The following is a 19824-nucleotide window of genomic DNA, read 5'->3' as shown; positions in this document are numbered from 1 at the left end:
AAACTAAAACCATTATTACAGCCAATTACAGCTGTTTCCTTTTAAAACCAATGTGCTTATTAATAAGGTTTTCGGGGCGGGGGAGGGGACATATTCAGGTGATTTTCTCTTTTGAATTTTCACGTTCTGGTTTCCCCTCCACTTAGCCACATGCATCCATACTGTCTACAGGATGATTGGGATTGTTACAGATAGAACTGCAAGGAGAAATTAATAGTTGACATTTTGCTTCTGACATCCCAAATACGGTTTTCCAGCAAGACGATATTTTTGATAGCCCGGTTTTGTTGAGGAGGATTTTCTCAATTTCTTTATTTCCTTTTTGAATTATTATCAAAGAGTCCCACATAAGGCAAGTCCCAACCAAACAGAAAGAGAAGACAAAGCCCACCTTTTCTGATCCTAGGTTACGAGGATTGTGGGAAGAAGGAAAGCAGAGGAAGAGGAAGCAGGTGTTCCGACACGGGTGTCAATCTCCCCTCTCTGAGCCAAAATCATGGGTAAGAGCGTGACTCTGAATCCAGATTGCCTGTGTTAAAATCTTGGCTCAACCCCGGGCAATTTAACCTCTTTGTGTTTCTGTTTCCTCATCTGTAAAACAGGGGTAATGGTATTACCTTCCTTGCAGAATTGTTCTGAGAACAGAGTGAGTGAGTGTTGAAGAGCTTAGAATAGTGTTTGTTTACTTAGGGGCATTGTGGTGGAGGATGCAGGGGATGGATGTTACAGTAGATCTTAGAAGGAACACTGAGAAGAGGGTGGGCTCTATCTCTCACTCCCATTTTGGGGTCTGGAAGGAGATCACCCTAAAGGCTGCCCCTGCACCAACCAGGAGCAGCCCCATCAAAGCAAATTCTTCACCAGAAGTGGGGCTGAGCTTGTCCTTCTCCAGCGACTCAGGACCAAGAGCTGAGTGCCTGGTAGGAAGGTTTCCAGAGGGAATCGTCTTGGGGCGGGGGTGGGGGCAAGGAGACCACTGAGCTGGGACCACTGGGAGGGCATCTGAGTCATAGCAGGTCTCAGATGGTCCAGTCACCATCAGAGCCCAGATGGGGCAGAGTCAGCAAGGGAGCCCACCATGTCCCTAAGAGCAAAGAGAGAAGGACCATGGGTTATCCTGGCCACAGCCATCAGCCACTGACGCCAGCAGGAGGCCCAGGAGCAGGCCCAGCCTCACCCCAGCAGTCACCAAGCCAGGGGGCGCCTGGCCCCTGCCAACAACTCCAGAGTAGAAACCAGCAAAGATGGACAGGCCACCACCCCTCCACCACCAAGCATTTGGAAACCACACCCCTCTCCTGTGGGGAAGAGGGGTGGAAACTGGAAAGACTGTGTATTCTATCTAAACTGTTTACTATTTAAATTAAATCCAAGTATGTTCAGACTTCCCTGCTGGCGCGGTGGTTAAGAATCCGCCTGCCAATGCAGGGGACACGGGTTCGATCCCCGGTCTGGGAAGATCCCACATGCCACAGAGCAGCTAAGCCCGTGCACCACAACTGCTGAGCCTGTGCTCTAGAGCCCACGAACCACAACTACTGAGCCCATGTGCTGCAACTACTGAAGCCCGTGCTCCGCAACAAGAGAAGCCACCGCAATGAGAAGCCCGTGCACAGCAACCAAGAGTAGCCCCCGCTCACCGCAACTAGAGAAAGCCCGCGCGCAGCTACGAAGACCCAACGCAGCCAAAAATTAAATAAATATATAATTCTTTAAAAAAAATTCCAAGTATGTTTATTACATTAAGTTGAAATATAGTCCTCATATCACAGTTCAGCCCTCCCTCTCACCACTTGTCCAGCAGGATGGGGACTTTTATAAACATATTAGATCATTCAGTAGAAGTAAAGAAATTGCCCTTTTTATTGTTGCACATTTGAGGGTGGCGGGAATACATTTGTGACTCTGCCACTCTCCCCCCACCTTCAAACTGGATTACATGCTTAATGTCTCCTCTCACGCCCACACATGCACAAGCTGGTGTCTAAAACCAGCTTCAGGAACAAGCCCGAGGAGTTTTCGGCTCTAAGGTAAACAAGAGAAAGAAAACCTTTCCAAAAAAACGACTCATTCCTGGTAGCTTTATTTTAAAAGCAGGGAAAATGCAACTCCTTGCATAAACAGAATTTGAAAGCACAACTTTTTTCTGCTCTCTTTCTAGCTAATCAAGGGAGAAAATGACAACCAACCTGTCAATAAAAATGTATTGTTCACTCACTTCGTAGAATAAGGCTTATGCTTTGGGTCTATTAGGTAAACTACAATTTTTTTTTTTTTTAACTTTTAGGGACAGAGGGAACAAAGGAAAGAGCAGAAATCCCTAAGCTTCAGTCTTGGGAATACGCTGGAGGCCACCCACCCTTGGTGACTGGAGACCCCACTCAGTTCCACCAGCGTGAAGTCAGACGGTGTCCTCAGGCTGTTCCTCAATTTCCAGGATAAATCCACAGGGTTTAGTAAAGCTCTAGCTCAAAGCAGACTGGGTGGCCTCAGACGGCTCCTCTGGGGCAGGAGGGGCGTTGGGGCCACTGGGGTAAAAACAATGCTGTCACCACCAACTCAAAAGGCCACCTGTCAATGTGCCACATGCCACTGCCTGGAGCGTGCACACGTGGGCACACACACACATACACACACGTGTATGCACGTGTACACTCCCCAGGGGCCGAGACCAGGACGGCATCCCACATCAGATGGGTGGATAGCAGGTCTGTCTCGCCAGCCGGGAGCTCTCTCCCACCCAGAGAAAACAGCAGAGACCAGACGGCAGAGCCTGGGCAGCCCATGCAGTCTGACCAACGCTGGCCTGTGAAGGCAGCAGGATGGAACCAGAAAGCGGAATCATCGACCTTCAAGTAAGTTCTCTGTGGGAGAAAGGGGAGTGGAGACGGGGAGCAGAGGTGAAGTTGGGGAGGAAGGATGAATGTTTTGGTCACTCGATATTCTCCCCTTGCGCCCATTCCCTTTGTCTCTGCTTCCCTGCCTGGTTCTCTGCTTGTTCTGAAATATGTGAGAAATGTACTGTTTAAATCCCTCTTGGCCTCTGCTTCCTCCTGTCAAAGAGTTAATTACGCTGGTATTACCAGAAAACCATTTCACAGTCCAAAGGGTGCTTTTCCCCAAACCCCAGGACTTATTTGAGGGCTGCCAGGCAGTTCTGCAGAGAGGGGGAAAGATAGGAGTTTGGGGTTAGGGAGGGGGCAGCTGGCCAGCTCTGCATTTCACAGGTTGGAAAAAACTGGAGCCATTCCCCAAATCTCCCCACAGGACAGAGCGTCTCATTTGAACAGGGCAAGGGAAGGACGTCAGGGTAATTGACCAGGAGGAAGCAGAGACCTGTGCTCCCCTCCCTGGGACAGGTGTGGCGGCACCCGAAGGTCCAGTCCAGCATCGCAGGAGGCAGAGGAGGGTTCTGGTGGGAGAGGGTCAAGTCGCTGGGATCAGTACTTTCTGACTCTGTCTACTGAACAGGGTCGACCCTCCTAATTTAGAGATCACAGAGGTTGATGAGAAACTTTCAGAGTCGAACAGTTGAAGGATGGAGAAGGACTCTGGAGATCAAGCATTTTTGATCACAGAATCTGTTCTTCAAGCACAATCTTAAGCAGCACCCCATACATGCTTCAGATCGAAGGGGAGCTGCTGGGTATGTGGGGCAGGGTGGTGGGAGCCTCCGCCTCAGCCCCTCCACCCCTGGGACAAAACCAGGGAGGTTCTAGGATTGCTTGGAGACCTGTGTCCAAACCATTGATGCAGTATGACCACATCTCAGTGTGGCTTTCCTTGCCAACCAGCCTCAAACGTGGTCTCATCTCATTTGCTGGTTCCTCCACCTGGAATGCTTTTTTGCTTGCCTGGTCTCCTCTAACACTTTCAGGTCTTGGCTGGAATGCCACTGCCTCGGGGAGACCTTCCCTCCCCCCCTCAGAGGAAACCTCCTCCCAGTTTGTCCTTATCCATCACTAGGTGCAGTTATGCTATTTGTTTATTGCTTACTTATTCAACCTAATCACTCTCATTAGGACATAAACTCCAGGAGAGCAGGGCCTCCTCTGTTTATTTACTGCTGGATCCCTAGTGTCCAGGGCTGCACTTGGTACACAGCAGTTGCTCAGAAAATATTTGTTCAATGAAGGAGTTAAGGAAACCATGAGGGGGTCAACTATAAGGTCGTCAGTCAGGACTCCAACCCAAGTTTCTGACCAGGGGTGTTTTCTCTTTTTACTTCGTCTGGTTCTTGCTTCCACTGGATCCTGAGTAGCTAAGGAAACAGTAGTGTTCATTTTCAGTCTCTGAAGAACAAGTTTCTTACGTGCGGATGGGTTAAACAATCCTAAGTTACAGGCTAAGGACTCTGCACTTGGAAGAAAGGTTCAGAAAGAAAGAGGTCGGTAGGACTGCGGAGGAAGACCAGCCAGACCTTGAAAAACATCTCTACCTCTGGCAGGTAGCTGCCGTGAGGGTGCCCTTTTCTTCTTCACTAGAAGGAGAGTTATTCTCTCTCTCTTAATATACTTTTTTTTTTAATTTATTTATTTATTTTTGGCTGCTTTGGGTCTTCGTTACTGCACGTGGGCTTCTTCTCTAGTTGCGGCAAGCAGGGGCTACTCCTTGTTGCGGTGCGTGGGCTTCTCATTGCGGTGGCTTCTCTTGTTGTGGAGCACGGGCTCTAGGTGCGTGGACTTCAGTAGTTGTGGCACGCAGGCTCAGCAGTTGTGGTTCGTGGGCTCTAGAGCACAGGCTCAGTAGTTGTGGCACGTGGGCTTGGTTGCTCCGCGGCATTTGGGATCTTCCCGGACCAGGGATCGAACCCATGTCCCCTGCATTGGCAGGCGGATTCTTAACCACTGCGCCACCAGGGAAGTCCCTAATATACTCTTTTATTCTGGAATCTTACTCACACCTCCCTTAGGTCATTTGTTTACTTGGTCAGAAGGTTATCCATTGTTTCCACAACTTCCCGACCAGCCCTCTGGATCACATTAAGTCTTGGATCCTTTTGGGGAAACTGCAGTCATCTGAGAAGGTGAGCTTCGGTTAAGGACAGGCGGAGGTGTCTGTCACCTCGTGGCACGATTTCACCCTCTCCTCACATGGCAGCTGCCACGTGAAATCCAGAGGAGAGACATGTATAAAGACCCTGGGATATTACTGACCGAATAAATAGTTCCTGCTCTGTTTGGGGGATGGTTTCCCACGGGTGGTAAAGCTCTGTTACTGTAACTCAGCATTTTATCCATTCATTCAACTCGTGTCCTCTGATCAATGACAATATACTTCACTCTATGCTTGCTAGGTATGGAAAAGTTATCTTATTTCATGAGGTCAATATAGTGGGTTGAATTTCTATATGAGCTAAATAATGTTGCTCTGTTCTATAACCCCAAGACCAATTCTTAAACTTGTAAATGTGTTATTTATTCCAAGAATGACAGCTAGAATGTGAACGATTTACTGTTTTCCATCCTGATCACCCCAGTCCAAATAATGATAGCACAGTCTTTAAACCAGGCAACTTTCTTTAGCATATAAATATTGTTCTCCCCTTTATAATCCTGACCTTAGAGACTTCACTTATGTTAAGTACATAGGTTAAGTCTTATTGCTTAGTACCCCATCACCAAGACAAACCAAACCAAAGGAAGAAAAATATTCATTGAGCTTCAGCACTCCAAGCACCAAAGAAACCATGATACCTGACCTTAGAAATTAAATTATAATTAAGTGAAGGAAATATACACAATTAACTATAATATAAACTGTTTAGTTAAAACAGTGTTTCCCAAAGATGTACTATAATTACCACCGATGGGTAGAAAAGGTACTACCAATGGCTGACAACTTCTTTGGAAAGATTTTTTTTTAAGATTTTAATTTTTTAATTTATTTTTGGCTGCATTGGGTCTTCGTTGCTGCAGGTGGGCCTTCTCTAGTTGCGGCGAGCGGGGGCTACTCTTTGTTATGGTGCGCGGGCTTCTCCTTGTAGTGGCTTCTCTTGTTGCGGAGCACGGGCTTTAGGCGTGTGGGCTTCAGTAGTTGTGGCACGCAGGGTCAGTAGTTGTAGCACGCTGGCTTAGTTGTTCCGCGGCATGTGGGATCTTCCCGGACGAGGGATCGAACCCATGTCCCCTGCATTGGCAGGCGGATTCTTATCCACTGTGCCACCAGGGAAGTCCCTGACAATCTTTTATTGTCATGATTACCGTTATAGTTTTAGTGTATATTACAAAAAGTGTAACTAATCCATTAAACCTGTGATTTCAAAATTTTTACTGCTTAGGATGACACTAAAGTAAGTGGCACGATACACTTTAACACCTTAGGCAGCCCTTGCGACTCACGTGGTCACACCCTGAATGTTTGGACAATTTTATGTCCTATCTGTTCAGAAGTGTGATGGTTCAGATGATATGAATCACGGGTGTGTGAGTGTCTGTGCGTACTGCTGGTTTCTTTTCAATAAAACACTGAAATCTCGAACAAGGTACAGCTGAAGTTTGGGAAACTCCAATCTAAAAAGCATTAATTTAAGTTTCTGCAATCAACACTGCAGGTGCTTTCCCAGGTCAGGACCTGTGAGCCTGGTATGGCTGTAGTGGGACAGCTCCGAGTGAGAAAGAGTGACACAGTCCTCAAAGCAGGTTGCCTCTACCCGGGGGACGACGGGACCCGCCCCTCTCCCAGGCTCTGGACTTGACTCGTTTTCCATCCTTCCCCAGCTCCCAGAGTCTGGATGTATGAAGGGGTGAGGACAATCCCTTTCTTCCCCTTCAGCCAGAGTTGCACCCCGACCCAGAGCATGGAGTCCAAGCTGCCCTCCCTGCGCCTTCCCAAACTGAGCTCGTCTCCTGTTTGCAGACTCCCCTAAATAGATTCAGTCCTCCGCCCCCTTTTTCCCACCTGTGCTGGATGTGGAAGCAGACAGGAAGATGGTCGGAGATGGTCTCCTACTAGAATAACTAAGACTCCTACATACCAAATGCAAATGCAGTGTGGAAGGGGTGAAGTACAGCACGAGAGAGACGGATAGAATGCAATGGGAGTGGAGGAAAAACTACTCATGAATAGGAGGCTGTAGACAAAGTGCTCGGGAAATATTTTCAGATGGAAGTCCAGAAAACAACTTGTTAGTACGTACCAAGAGACTTAAAAATGACCCAGTAACCCCACTTCTAGAATCAGCCTAATAATCAGACACACGTTCAGAGGTGTGAGGATGTTCACTGAAATATTATTCATAACAAAAATGGAGTGTCCAACATTGAAGGAATGGTTAAGTAAATTTTGGTACATCTGTGAATGATATCGTGGAATATTTTTTTTCAATGTTTGGGAAGACTATTTAAAGTAATACCAAAATTCTAATTATATCTTAATTCAAAAAAGTAATAATATATACAGAATGTTTATACTGAAGTATATAAACATTTAGCCCAATTTCCTTTAAAAATCATATAGAGTAAATACGTGCAGGAAAACTATTCACAAGAAACACGCCAAAATGTTAATACTGGTTATTTCTGGATTATACTTATTTTCTTCTCTTACTTTTATTATATTTTTACTTTTTATTTCCTCTACATGTTTTCTACCAACCCGTATATTATATTTAGAAGAGAAAAAAACCTGCAGTTTAAAAAAGAAAATCAAAGAAGCAGATGTGCCTATAGGCAAATGAGAAGATTTGTGACCAGGCGCCACAGCGGATGTATATACACATACCTATTAATTCCCCATCTCTGATTACCACAGAAATAAACAGCTGACTAATCTTTTATGTAAGTAGGCTTCTCCTTTTAAGCGGTTGTCCCACTTTTTAAAAGTTTTACGTAGTATCGCAACTCTTGTTTTTCACATCTGAGAGTGCTCCAAAAATAGACTTCAGAAATGTGAAATCCAGGGACAGCCTGCAGACCACTGAGCCCCTTCAGAGGGACACTATCAGACACGAGTTGGAGAGTGGCGGGCTGCATCCCTGAGTTACATTCTATACCTGACGATTCTAATAACATGTCCAGCTACCACCCACAGAAAAATGTAAAAATCACTTGTATTAAATAGAGAGATACAGAGGTGATAGCTAGACAGAGAGACTGATGACAGAAAGATCTGGGGTGCCTCCTTGGAGGAGGTGGTCACTGGGTGACCTCGGAAGCACGAACAGGACCCTGAGCAGCAGAGGACATTCTAGTCGTGAGGGCAGTGTGAACAAAGGCAGAAAATCATGGGGCGTATTTGGGGAAGGATGAGTAACCCAGTTCGTCTAGACTACATGGTAAATGGAGGAGAGACAGCGAGAAATGTGATTATAAAGGCAGGTTGGAACCAGATCATGATGGACCCTGAAGGCCGTGTCACTCTCCTCTGGGATGAAGTGACCAATGACTCTGGTGATGGATGTTCTGTGCTTTGCAGAATCACCTGGGCTCTCAGATGGAGGTCCTGGAAAGAGGTGGGAAAGGAATGAAAACAGTGGCTGTGTCTCCTAACACCTAACCCCCTCCCAGAGCTGGGCTTAGAAATGGGACCTGGAGGGGCAGACCTAGCAGACCTAAGGCCTTCAGAAGAAAACTGAGGTCCAGAGATGTGTGATGTTTAATTGGGCCTTCAGAATCCTCACAAGTGACCTGTCCAAATCAGCCACCACACTGGGCCGCGTATCTAGACAGCAAACTCCTCAGTAAATACTGTATCTGTTGACTCACCCACGTATGTGGGTATTTACTGAGGAGTTTGCCAGGCAATTTGCCAGGCACAGTGAAAGGGTCTTTCGAATACTAGAAGCAAATAATCCTCCCACCCACCCCGTGGCCACGACTCTGCCTTTAATGGAGGAGAAACTGAAACTCAGGGAAGCCACGCGCCGCATCAGGGCAGTGAGTGACAGGGCAGGACTCAAATCTAGGTTTTCTTTTTGCTCTGCTCTGGCTCAGTGGTTTTCAGATGTGGTCCTGGTGCAGCTGCTTCCCGTCCCTTGGGAGCTTGTTAGAAATGCAAATTCTCACTCCCCACTCCAGATCTGCAGGATCAGAAACCCTGGGCACCGGGCCCAGCAGTCTGTATCTTAACATGTCCCTTGGTGATTCTGATGCACATGAAGTTTCAGAACCACTGCTGAGACACGGCTGATTGATGCTGGGACAGTGGGCAGTATGGAGGCTCCAAGACTGGCCCCGTCTCTCCCAGGTAATGCTAGATCGATAAGCCAAGGCATAGCACTGGCACCAGACCTAGAGGAAGGCAGCCCACCCAGGGTCAGGCAGGGAGGCTGGCAAAGCAAGGGCCCGGGCTGGAGCAGATGCCAGGGAGGCGGGGCTGCCAGTCACGTTCTGAGAGCACAAAGGCTCTGCGCCTCCTAAGTCCAGACTCCTCGTTTTCGTGCAGGCACCCCACACTGTCACTGCTGCTACCTGCCTGCCGCACACCTGTGGGGATTTACACCCACTCTGATGAGAGATGGTTTGGGGTTACTGCAGCCTGGGAAACAGGTGTTTTAGACAGGCCCACCCCACTAGGGAGATTAAGCATGATGAAGGGCACCGGTGAAGATGGATGTCTCTCTCCCGTCACCCAGCCCTGCATCTACGCGAGGAGGGCAACTCCGGGCAAGAGTGGGACTTTCCCACAGGGCACCCCGCACGGCCGCCGGGTCGGGGGTGCTCACTTTCTCTTGGGGTGGAGAAAAAAAGGCACAGGGCCTTGGGGACAGGAGGAGGGAGGGCGGGGGCAGTTCTCAAACACCAGCCAGGTGGGGTCATGCAATCCGGCGCGTCACTACAAAAGGGCTGCCGTGTCCTGGACGGCCAGCCTCGGAGCTGGGAGCTCGCCAGGCCCCAGCCAGGAAAATGGGAAACCCCTGGGCCTCTCCGAGGTGACCTCCCTGCTTCCACCGCCCCCATCCAGGAACCGGGGCAGTTCACCCCCGGGTGCGAGGCTCAGGCTTCGCTCTTTGTTTTGTGTGCTTGCCTCGTGCCAGGGGAACACGTTTTCAGTCCTAATCTGTACGCAGCCAGGCTGCTCTCCTTCACGCAGCCGGGACCTTTCCCCTTCAGCTGCAGTTTCCTAGAAATGTGGCCGCCCAGTGTTATGATTCAAACAGCGCTCAGTCCCTGTGGATCGCAGGGCAGGGCGGGGCTGGCAGTGCTGGACCTTTAGTGCCACGCCCTGTCTCTGCCTCTGCCTTCCTGGTTTTCCCAGCAACCTACGTGATTTAATGCTCATCCACACCCCCCGCTGTGAGCGGCCTTCGGGAGGGGGAGGGGTGGGGTGGGGAAACAGGAGATCTTGCCAAACCCGTCATTGCTCTGGTTGCCATAGCAGCCTCTGTGAGCCGGACAGACAGCCAGGGCCTTCCCGGCCCCAGGCGGCTTCCAGGCTGCCGCGCTCAAGGAGCAGAAGCTGCAGGCTCTGGGTGAAAGCTGAGATCTCTTGTCTTCAGCAGCCTAGCGGGTGGAAGAGGAGGCGGGGGGAAGGAGGAGAGCAAGGGCTAGACAAGCTTCTGTTCAGTGCAGCGTCCACTGGTGTCCCCAGACCCCGAGAGTTCAGGATCGCCTGTACTGTCCCAACATGCATTTCCCAGTAACAGCAGCCCGCAGGGGACTGTCACTGTGCAAGACGGGGTGGGTGGGGGTGGGGTGTAAAGACACAGACCTACTAGAGAATGATCTTGAGGATATGGGGAGGGGGAAGCGTAAGCTGTAACAAAGTGAGAGAGTGGCGTGGACATATATACACTACCAAACGTAAGGTAGATAGCTAGTGGGAAGCAGCCGCGTAGCACAGGGAGATCAGCTGGGTGCTTTGTGACCACCTAGAGGGGTGGGATAGGGAGGGTGGGAAGGAGGGAGACGCAAGAGGGAAGAGATATGGGAACATATGTATATGTATAACTGATTCACTTTGTTATACAGCAGAAACGAACACACCATTGTAAAGCAATTATACTCCAATAAAGATGTTAAAAAAAGACGGGGGGGGGGGGGGGCGGCGCAGAGAGGCTGAGGGACAGAGAGACAGGGACAGAAGGGAGCGCTGTTATTTTGTTTTCCATTCTCCATGGGACCTGCAGTATTTTTTCCTCCTCCCATAAGAAGTCAGCGTCCTCCCCCACCACCCTGATGTGACCTACTTATCTACACCCTTTAAAGGGAGGGACCCTGGAAGGCATCCCGGGCCAGGGCAGTTCTGAGTTTCAGAGACGAGCTCTTTAATAAGGGAAATCCAGAAGCTGTAAAATCGGGGGGCAAGGTGGTAGGGAGGTCAGGCAAGGCTGGGAAGAAGGGGGATAGAGGTGGGTGCCACTGGAGGAGAGTGCTCAGCGGCGGCCGCTGGCCGTCAGGCCCGAGTCATGCCATGACTAAGGGGAAGAGGTATGGGGCGCAGGAGTGGCGGAGCAGCAGATACCAACTGCTGGAGAGAGCGCACAAACACAGGGAAAACCAAACAAGATGCCAGCTTCCCCACTGTCTGCCCCTAGTCCACTGAGCTGAGGTACCTCATCTCTGAGCTCCAGTTTCCTCATCTGCAAAACGGGGATAAGAATTTCTACCTCAGGAGACTGATGAAAAGATTATTTACCACACCCTCTGTTCCCTCCTAAAGAAAACTCGACTAGGTCTCAGAACAATGGCACCCGTAGGATAAAAGCCACTACTTCTAAGCACTACCTACTCTGCAGGAGACGCTGTAAACGTAGTTTATCTCACTTAATTCTGCGAGGAATGTAATATGCCCGAAAAGGAATCCGAGGCTCAGAGGAGTTAAATCATTTATGCAAAGTCACGCAGCTAGGAACAGAACTGAGCTTCACATTCATGGATGTCCACTCAAGGCCTGTGCTCTTAAACACCTCCCCTGGACTGTAGCATCACTGGCCTTAATGAGAAAGGATTTGGCAAAACCTGTGTCCCCAAATCTTAAGTAAATTTAGAATGCTGAGTCAGATTGGGGCTGGAGGAATCAAAAAATAACTGGGCTGTATAATGCTATCGTTTGTCCTCTTGGCACTCAGCAGAAGCTGTCCTGCAGTCTGGAGGCTGTAAACGGCTATCTGGTCTCGAGCTGCTGGGCCTCCAGCCTGGCCCCCCTCCAAGCCATTCTCCTCACTGTAGCCACAGAGAACATTTTCCTGCTCCCAGTTGCCCTCAGGATTACATCCAGACCCAATGTGGCCAGGGCCTCTCCTATCCTTAGTAGACCTTAGGCCTAGTAGGCAGGCCCTACCCCATTTTTTATAAAATATACTAAAATACACCCATATCATTCACTAAACGTGAATTTTTTCATGTATAAAAATTTGAAAGGACTTTTAATAATTTGAACGTTGAAATGATTAATTTAAATATTCAGTTTTCATATGTAGGTGCCAATGCATTTTTTTTTTAGGCCTCAAATATTTGGGGCCTTTGGAAAGCTTATAAGCACTATGCACATGGTGCCCTAATGGGTGAAACAGCCCTCTGGGTAGCCCGGGGCCACCTCCCCTGCATCCCTTCTGTGAATAGTGTTTACTCTGCCTAGAATTTTGTTTCTCCTTCTACAGCTATAAGTACTCACACCATTCTCCCCTCCCTCATTGCCCTGCAGTTTATTTATTTTGACCTAAGGTCATAGATACTTAACCTCTCAGTTTCCTTGTGTGTAAAATACGTTTTAATAAAACAGGAATAATAGCGATACCTACGTCATGGGATACGTTTTCAGAGGATAAGTTAATACATGAAGTATGATTCATGAACCATCACCTGGAAGCTTGTTAGAACTGCAGAATCTCAGCCCCGCCCCCCAGATGGATGGAATCGGAACAAGATCCCCCTGTGATTCAAAGGCACGTTTAAGTGTGAGAAGCACTGCCCTAAAGCACTTATGAAAATACCTGTTACTTAATAAACACTCAATAAATGACAGCCGCGTTGATTACTATTGTCATGACTATTAAAGGTCAAGCTTTCATAGCTGTCTGCAGTTTCCCCTCTTGACTTACTTTTAACTTCCAAACTCTAGTTCAGTGGTTTTCACACGGAGCTCCTGGGGAACACTGGCATCCTGGGCGCATCCCAGCTAAATGCTGAGGTTAGTCAAGACGTGTTCGTTTCCTGCACTCAGGCAGCCTCCCTCCATCTGCAGGAGACAGAAGGAAAGAGGTAATTGCAGTAGGTGGTGTGACACCGGCTACCAAGAAAAGGATGCAGAGGTGCTTCAGAGGCAGCTGACCCCGGCTTGCTGGGTCAAGGAAAGTGCTATTTAAATCTAAGAGCCGATAACTCAGGATTCACCCCCAAAGTGTGGTTCCTATTTAAACGGTGGACTGACTGCTCCCACAGTGTGAGAGGGGTTGGAAAGGGCTTAAACCTTGCTCTAGGGAAGCAAAGATCTACTAAGTAGGTCTAGATCGATTGGCCTTGCTGTTTGCTCCCCCAGGCAGACAAGGGAGCCATGGGGATTTGAGTCTAGACTCTACGTGGTGTCCTGGTACGAAGCCCAGTCACTTAAAAGAAATTTTGGCTACGTTGCCAACTGACCCTCAGTAGTTGTAGAACTGTTACGCTGGGCACCTTGGTTTCCTCATTTGCAGGACGAAAATGATATGCCCACACAGGGTTCCTGTAAGAATTAAGTGAAAGGCAGGAGGTCCAGTCCCAGGAACACAGCAGGGCAGAGGCAAGGGTTCACGGGTTCTGGGCTCTGCAGCAGCATCTGGGCCCGCGTAGGCTGGACCTGTGACGCTGCATTTCTTCCGAAATGTACTTGCAAAGACCACCCCCCAGCCCGGGCTGCGGGGCTGAGCGGCCGAAACAGCCAGTCAACGAGCAAGATACGGGGCGGTCAGCTAGGATCAGCCGGGGTCGCGAGTGGCTGCTTCTGGAGCGAAGAGAAGGCGCTGTTTCCCGGGCCGGGGCAGCCCCTAACGGATGCTCTGAGGGCCCCAGAACAGACTCGGCCCAGTGCAGCCGCTGGCAAGGGCCCCGTGGAAACGAGAACACTCTTTACAAACAAGAAGACTCCTTACACGGAGGTTACCACGTAATCTACAGGACGTCCACTGCATCCGACCTTTCCCGCCCCACGCGCCACGAGAGACCGGCCGGCGCAGAGCCAGGAGGCCGCGCGCCGGCCGCCGCCGATTGGCTGCGAGGAGCCGGGCCGCCTTTGATTGGCCGCAAGGAGGCCGGGCAGCCGCCAATTGGCTGCGAGGAGCCCTGGCCGTCGCCGATTGGCTGAGAGGAAGCCCGGCCACCGCCGATTGGCTGCGAGGAGACCCGTTGGACCACTCCGCGGGCCCGGCCCAGCGAAAGCGAGGTCAGCTGACTGGGTTGAGCCCGCGGAGAGGAAGCGGAGTTCTGGCGCTGGGCGGGTGGTGGGTTTGGCCTTGAGCTTTTGTTACGTGGCTGTTATGGCTTCCTTCCCCAGCAGAAGGCCGAGGCCAGCCCTCGCCCTTTGCTGAAGCAAAACACCCCCTCCCCACCCCGTGGCTCCGGCCCGAGGGCAGAGGGGCCTCTTCCCGCCGCGCCTCGCGGAGCGGACGCGCTGACCGTGGGCGGGGCCTACGGGGCTATTTCGGTTCTTTCTCTGCCCGGAGTCTTTGGCTTCCTGCTGGGTTTCCCTGCGCTTCCCCTAGGCCGTTAGTGACCCCAGACACCACTTTCCGAGCGCTTACTTTACGTCAAGCAGGCCCTCTGCGTATTTCTTTGCCTGATTTTTCAGGGCAACAGTGCGGCAATCACTAACCCCCATTTACAAAAGAGAAAACATACAGTTCAGAGAACTTAATTTGCTGAATGTCACAGTTAAGGAGTGGTTCCGCTGGGATTCACCTCCTCGCTGTCTGTGCGCGTTACCCCTGCCTGCCCTCCCTCCGGGTGAGGCCATGCCAGGACCATGCTGAAGAATGGCTGTGGTCAGCCCCATTCTGCCCCGGAGTCACATTTGGGGGGCCAGGCTAGGAAATAACCCAGCTCTAGGGAATTGTTAGAAAAGATTTCCCCTAGAGCCTGTTTTTTTAGCACAGGGATCTAATCAACGCTTGTGATCTGGAATTCTTTCCTGGCTTCCTGTGAGAAGCACCCAGGCTCGGGGCACATTCCGCCTCCCATCCTCATGCCCCTTCCCGCCTCTGGACCCTGCAGAGAACGAACAAGGCACCGCATTTGTCCAAAGCCTCTCCAGTGGGAACTCATCTGCAGATCAAGCATAAACATCATGAACCCAGAGAAGGGGAAAGTAAGGCACGGGGCGCTTCTGGGCAGTCCCCCTCCAGTGGGCAGAGTGCTTGAGAAGGACAAGTCTCCCAGGTCTTCTCCCGCTTGTCCCCACGGAGTAGACACATCTCACACCCCCAGGAAAACCTCTTCTCAGTGAGAGGCGAGGACTGTGTGAGAAAGTGTAAGTGACAGCTTTGAAAATCAGACACATTGTACACGTGGAAGACAGGGTTTTTGTTTTGATGAGACATCAGTAAGGCCATGGCTGGCTTTTATTATTTATTATAAAAATAGTACAGGCCAATCGCCAAGTAATTCCACCTTGTAAACATAACTACATAAGAGAAAAGCCTGAAAACCACCTGGAGGACCCATGCCTTAAGATCCCTCGACAAAGGGGATGCAGACAATTTATGAAGGTCACTTCTTACCCCATCTCCAACCTCCAGCCCTCCATTCACCTGGTACTGAAGGTGGGAGATGTCTGCGGTAATAGAGCCACAGAGGGGTGGGGTGGGAATGATTCTCCTTCTCCATGTGAGTGAACACAATATGAACAGAACAACGAAAAATTTTAAATACGGTTAAAAGGGGAGGAGGAACAAGTTACCAGGCACCTGAGATGAACTGATGACTGTAGTTGAAGGCCCTGGAGCCAGGGAGGGGAAGTCTGAGCAGCCCACAGTGCCATGGCTCCAGGTATACTGTATTTTAAAAAACTACACGTTATCAGGTGGAAAGCCCTTATAGTTAACCTTTTTTAAAGCTTCAGTTTCCACATTTGTAAAATACGGACTTCGGATAAGATGGTTCCTAAGCTGCCCCCAATGTGGAAACTCCTGATTCTGCAGCGTCCAGATATTTTCATTAAATGACGCACACCTCCTCCATCTCAACAACGTGTTAATCATCTGACTAACTGTTCAGCTTCCCTGCTTTATGAGATCATCCGTGCCGGTTCCAAGTGCACCTGGCTGCCACACAGCAAACATTCCATGTGTGAGCTGGGGGTACATATTGTTGGGGTGCTAGGTCTGGCAAACTTGAGGCGTGCTGGTTTAACCTGAAACAGCACGAAACACAATGCAGTCCCCAACACCCAACAGGCTACTGGGGGCCTGGGCCTGGGGCAGAGCCTCCCGATTCACTTTGAGGTAGCATTGGTTGTCATGCCTCGGGGCTTGGAGGTGCCAAGAGCCTTCGCCTACCAACGATCCTCAAACAGTTATCAGGCCGACCCTTCCTTCCATCAGGTGGGGGCCATTACACCCCTAACCATCAGCCTTGTCTGCTAAGTTGAGGTTCTACTTAATAGGATCCACAGTTGGGACTAAAATCGTCCTCAGGAGGCACTTGCCGGAGAATCTATGTATATCCCGTGACTACACACAATCATGGCAAATGGTCATGATCTCTCAGTAGCAACCCACACATAGTTTCCAGAAGGCATCAGTAGCTCCTTATAGGTATACCTCAAACCTTCAAATCCACAGATAAAGCCATAGGTTAGGGTGGGACCCAGGATTCTCTTTTCTTTTCAGTTAATTGTCACACCATGTTCTGAGTGCCATCACTGAGGGAAGGAAGAGAAGGGGTGGGAAAGGGCACAGTTTTCAACACCTTCAGCACAGTGGTTAAGAAAACAGGCTCTGGAGCTAGACTGCTTGGGCTTGAATCCTGGGTCTTCAATTTTCTTGCTGGGCTGTCTAACCAAAGGCAAATTACTTAACCTCTCTGTGCCTCAGTTGCTTACAGGACTATTATGAGGGTGAAATGAATTAATTGATGTAAAGCACCAAGAGCAATGCCTGCCCCATATAAGTGCTCTATGAGTGTGACTATTATCATGGCAAGTCTGTGCTAACCGCCTTCCACGTATTATTTAGTTAACATTATCAACAATTCCTTCTGAAAAGGAAAATATAGGAAGTTACTGAGTTCTACACTAGTTATAACAATGTCTGTGACTGGGGGGATATATAAGAAAGGAAATAAACATATCTGGACCAAGGCCTTGTTTCTTCTATTAGTCCTTTCTATGTAAAGGGTTTCATACTATGCCTGATGATGCTTTTTGGACACAGTAATATGAATTGGAAATCTTTCCATGTCAGAACATGTGGATCCACCTCGTTCTTTTTAACTGCTGTGCAGTATTACATAATATGGATATAAATAGACGCTTTACCTATTCCCATATATTTCTTGTGTACCTAATGTTTTCTGTGTCCATACAGGATGTGGAAGGGAGCATAGGTGGCAAAGCAGCATACAGCATGTTCCCCAAGAGGCTTGTCATTTTGTGGGGGGGATTCAGGACTTAGATTAAATAATCAGAGACAAGTACAAGAGAGTATGAAATAAAGTATCAAATTGAATTTGTGTCCATGCTAGTGATTTAATAGGACTAACAACAGACTGCAACAGTGGAGCTGAGGGCCTGCCTCCTGGAAGCCCTGGCTGGGATAGAGAGGAAATTTACCCATTAATTCTTCCAGCCTCATTGAAAAATTACTCAAGACAGGAAGCACCAGCCTGCACTCACTTAACAACAGTGCGACACAGCAGCACTGGTGTCCCAGCTGGAGGTGAAATGCTGCAGGCCTGGTGTCTCCTGCAGCTGGCTACGGGTGGGCAGCCCCTTCCTGCTAACGCGCTGCAGGGGCTCGTCCTCCCCTCCACCTTCTGACGAGGGCTCGTGCTGCTCTCCCTGAATCCCAGGTGGTGCAGACCCCTCCAGGCACAGCAGCTCTCTTCCAGGAGCCAGAATGAGAGCTCCCTTCTTTGAGGTCCTCAGTCCTCCGTCTGGCTCTGCTTCCTTGGGAAGAATTCACTGTGTCGTGAGAGCAGTTGCCACATAGGCCCGGCTGGGGACATTCTGTGCGTAGGTACTCAGAAGCATTTGCTGAGGCTGTCTTTCTTTTACCCCAGCCCTGAGCACGAGTCACTACCTAAATCAGTAACACTTGGCTGCCTCAGAGAATTAGGTGGTGTCAAAGCCCACACTTGACATTCCTTCCGCGAGGCCCTACCCAGCAACATTTTCATACCTTATTGAGGGTAAACCTTTCGGCCTCATCCTTGACCACTTATGCTTCCACACATGCCTGTGTATGGACAAAGTCAACAGTCAATGAACAGAAAAATATTTACTAGGTACTTCCTATGGATTTAGCTTCATACAAAGCATGGGGTTAGGGATTTGGGGGGAGGGAGGGTTATAGGAAAAGAGAGACAGGGTCCTGCCTTAGGGGCTTAATGCCTTGATACACAGAGGAACGCAACACAGTAGGTCCCCAAGTGGTCATAGCTGGTGGCGTGGGAGAGCAGAGAAGCAACCTGGAAGGGAGTGGAGGGCCCCTACCAAGATGCTCTTGACAGAAGCATCTATTCTCACCTCCCAAAGCATCCACGTCAGCATCTCTGGGGAGTGAGTTCAGTAGGACAGGATGACCCAGTATAGCAAACAGATCCAAGTCTGGTCACAGGGTCACAGAAAGTCAGTGTTTCCCTAGTCATTTGAATGACTACCCCACCTTTTCCTCTAATTTTGAAAAAGTGGAAAGGCTTGTGCAATGAATATTCTTAAACCCTTCACCTACATTCATCAATGCTCTCATATTTACTTTATCTCTTTCTATAGTTACACATTTCCCCCTCATTTGGAAGTAAGTTGCAGACACCATCCCTAAATACTTCAGCACAGATCTTCTAAAAAAAAAGTATTCTCCTGCATAGCCCCAATATCACGTTACTCTGAAGAAACTGAACACTGATACACAGTTCACAGTCACTTTTCCCAATTGTCCGTACAATGCCCTCTATAGCTTTTCGCCTTTTTTAAAAAAAACTGAAATAGAATCAAGGATTAGTCATTGCATTTGGGCGCCTTGTTTCTCAAGTCTCTTTTAATCTGTAACCGGACCCTACTCCCGTTTTTTCCCCTTGCATCATCTTGACATTTTTGAGGAGTGCAGGTCAGTCATTTTGGAGAATGACCCACAATTTGGATTTGTCTGTTTTCTCATGACTGAAAGTAGGTTCTATTTCTTTTTCTTAAAATTATGGTGGTGAAACATCTGTACCACGAAATTTACCATTTTAGCCATGTTAAGTGACAATTCAGTGGCAATAAGTCCATTCATAATATGGTGCAACCATCACCACTATCCATTTCCAGAATGTTTTCATCATCTCAGAAATTCCACACCCACTAAACACTAACTCCCCATATCCTGAACCCCCAGCTCCTGGCAACCATTATTCTAATACCTTCCGGGTCTATGAACTTGCCTATTCTAGGTACCTCATATAAGTAGAATCATATGATATTTGTCCTTTTGTGATTGACATTTAACAGCATAATGTTTTCAAGGTTCACCCCTGTTGTAGCATGGGTCAGAATCTCCTTCCTTTTTAAGGCTGAATAATATTCCATTGTATGTACCACATTTTGTTTATCCACTCATCTGTGGACAGACAACTTGGGTTGTCTCCAACTTCTGGCTACTGTGTATACTGTTGATATGAACAGTGGAGCACAAGTATCTGTTTGAGTCCCTGCTTTCGCTCCTTTGGGGTAAATACCTGGGAGTGGTATTGCTGGATCATATGGTGACTCTGT

The 19824-nt window shown here is 48.9% G+C and overlaps 1 protein-coding gene across 5 annotated transcripts in view; it reads right to left on the bottom strand.

Annotated features, from left to right (window-relative positions):
* Positions 1-19824, bottom strand: part of B4GALNT3 (beta-1,4-N-acetyl-galactosaminyltransferase 3) — a 202140-nt gene that overhangs the window by 41369 nt on the left and 140947 nt on the right. For 4 of the 5 annotated variants that reach the window (XM_073789256.1, XM_033867222.2, XM_033867228.2 and 1 more), the window contains exon 23: positions 12983-13119. The gene's annotated coding sequence lies outside the window, so the exon portion shown is untranslated. Of the gene's footprint in view, positions 1-7514; positions 8443-12982; positions 13120-19824 lie in introns of those variants that run through there. The other variant, XM_073789257.1, reaches the window with a different exon arrangement.

This window comes from Tursiops truncatus, chromosome 11, assembly GCF_011762595.2.
Source record: "Tursiops truncatus isolate mTurTru1 chromosome 11, mTurTru1.mat.Y, whole genome shotgun sequence".
NCBI lineage: Eukaryota > Metazoa > Chordata > Mammalia > Artiodactyla > Delphinidae > Tursiops > Tursiops truncatus.
This window is presented reverse-complemented; position numbering and strand designations above follow the sequence as displayed.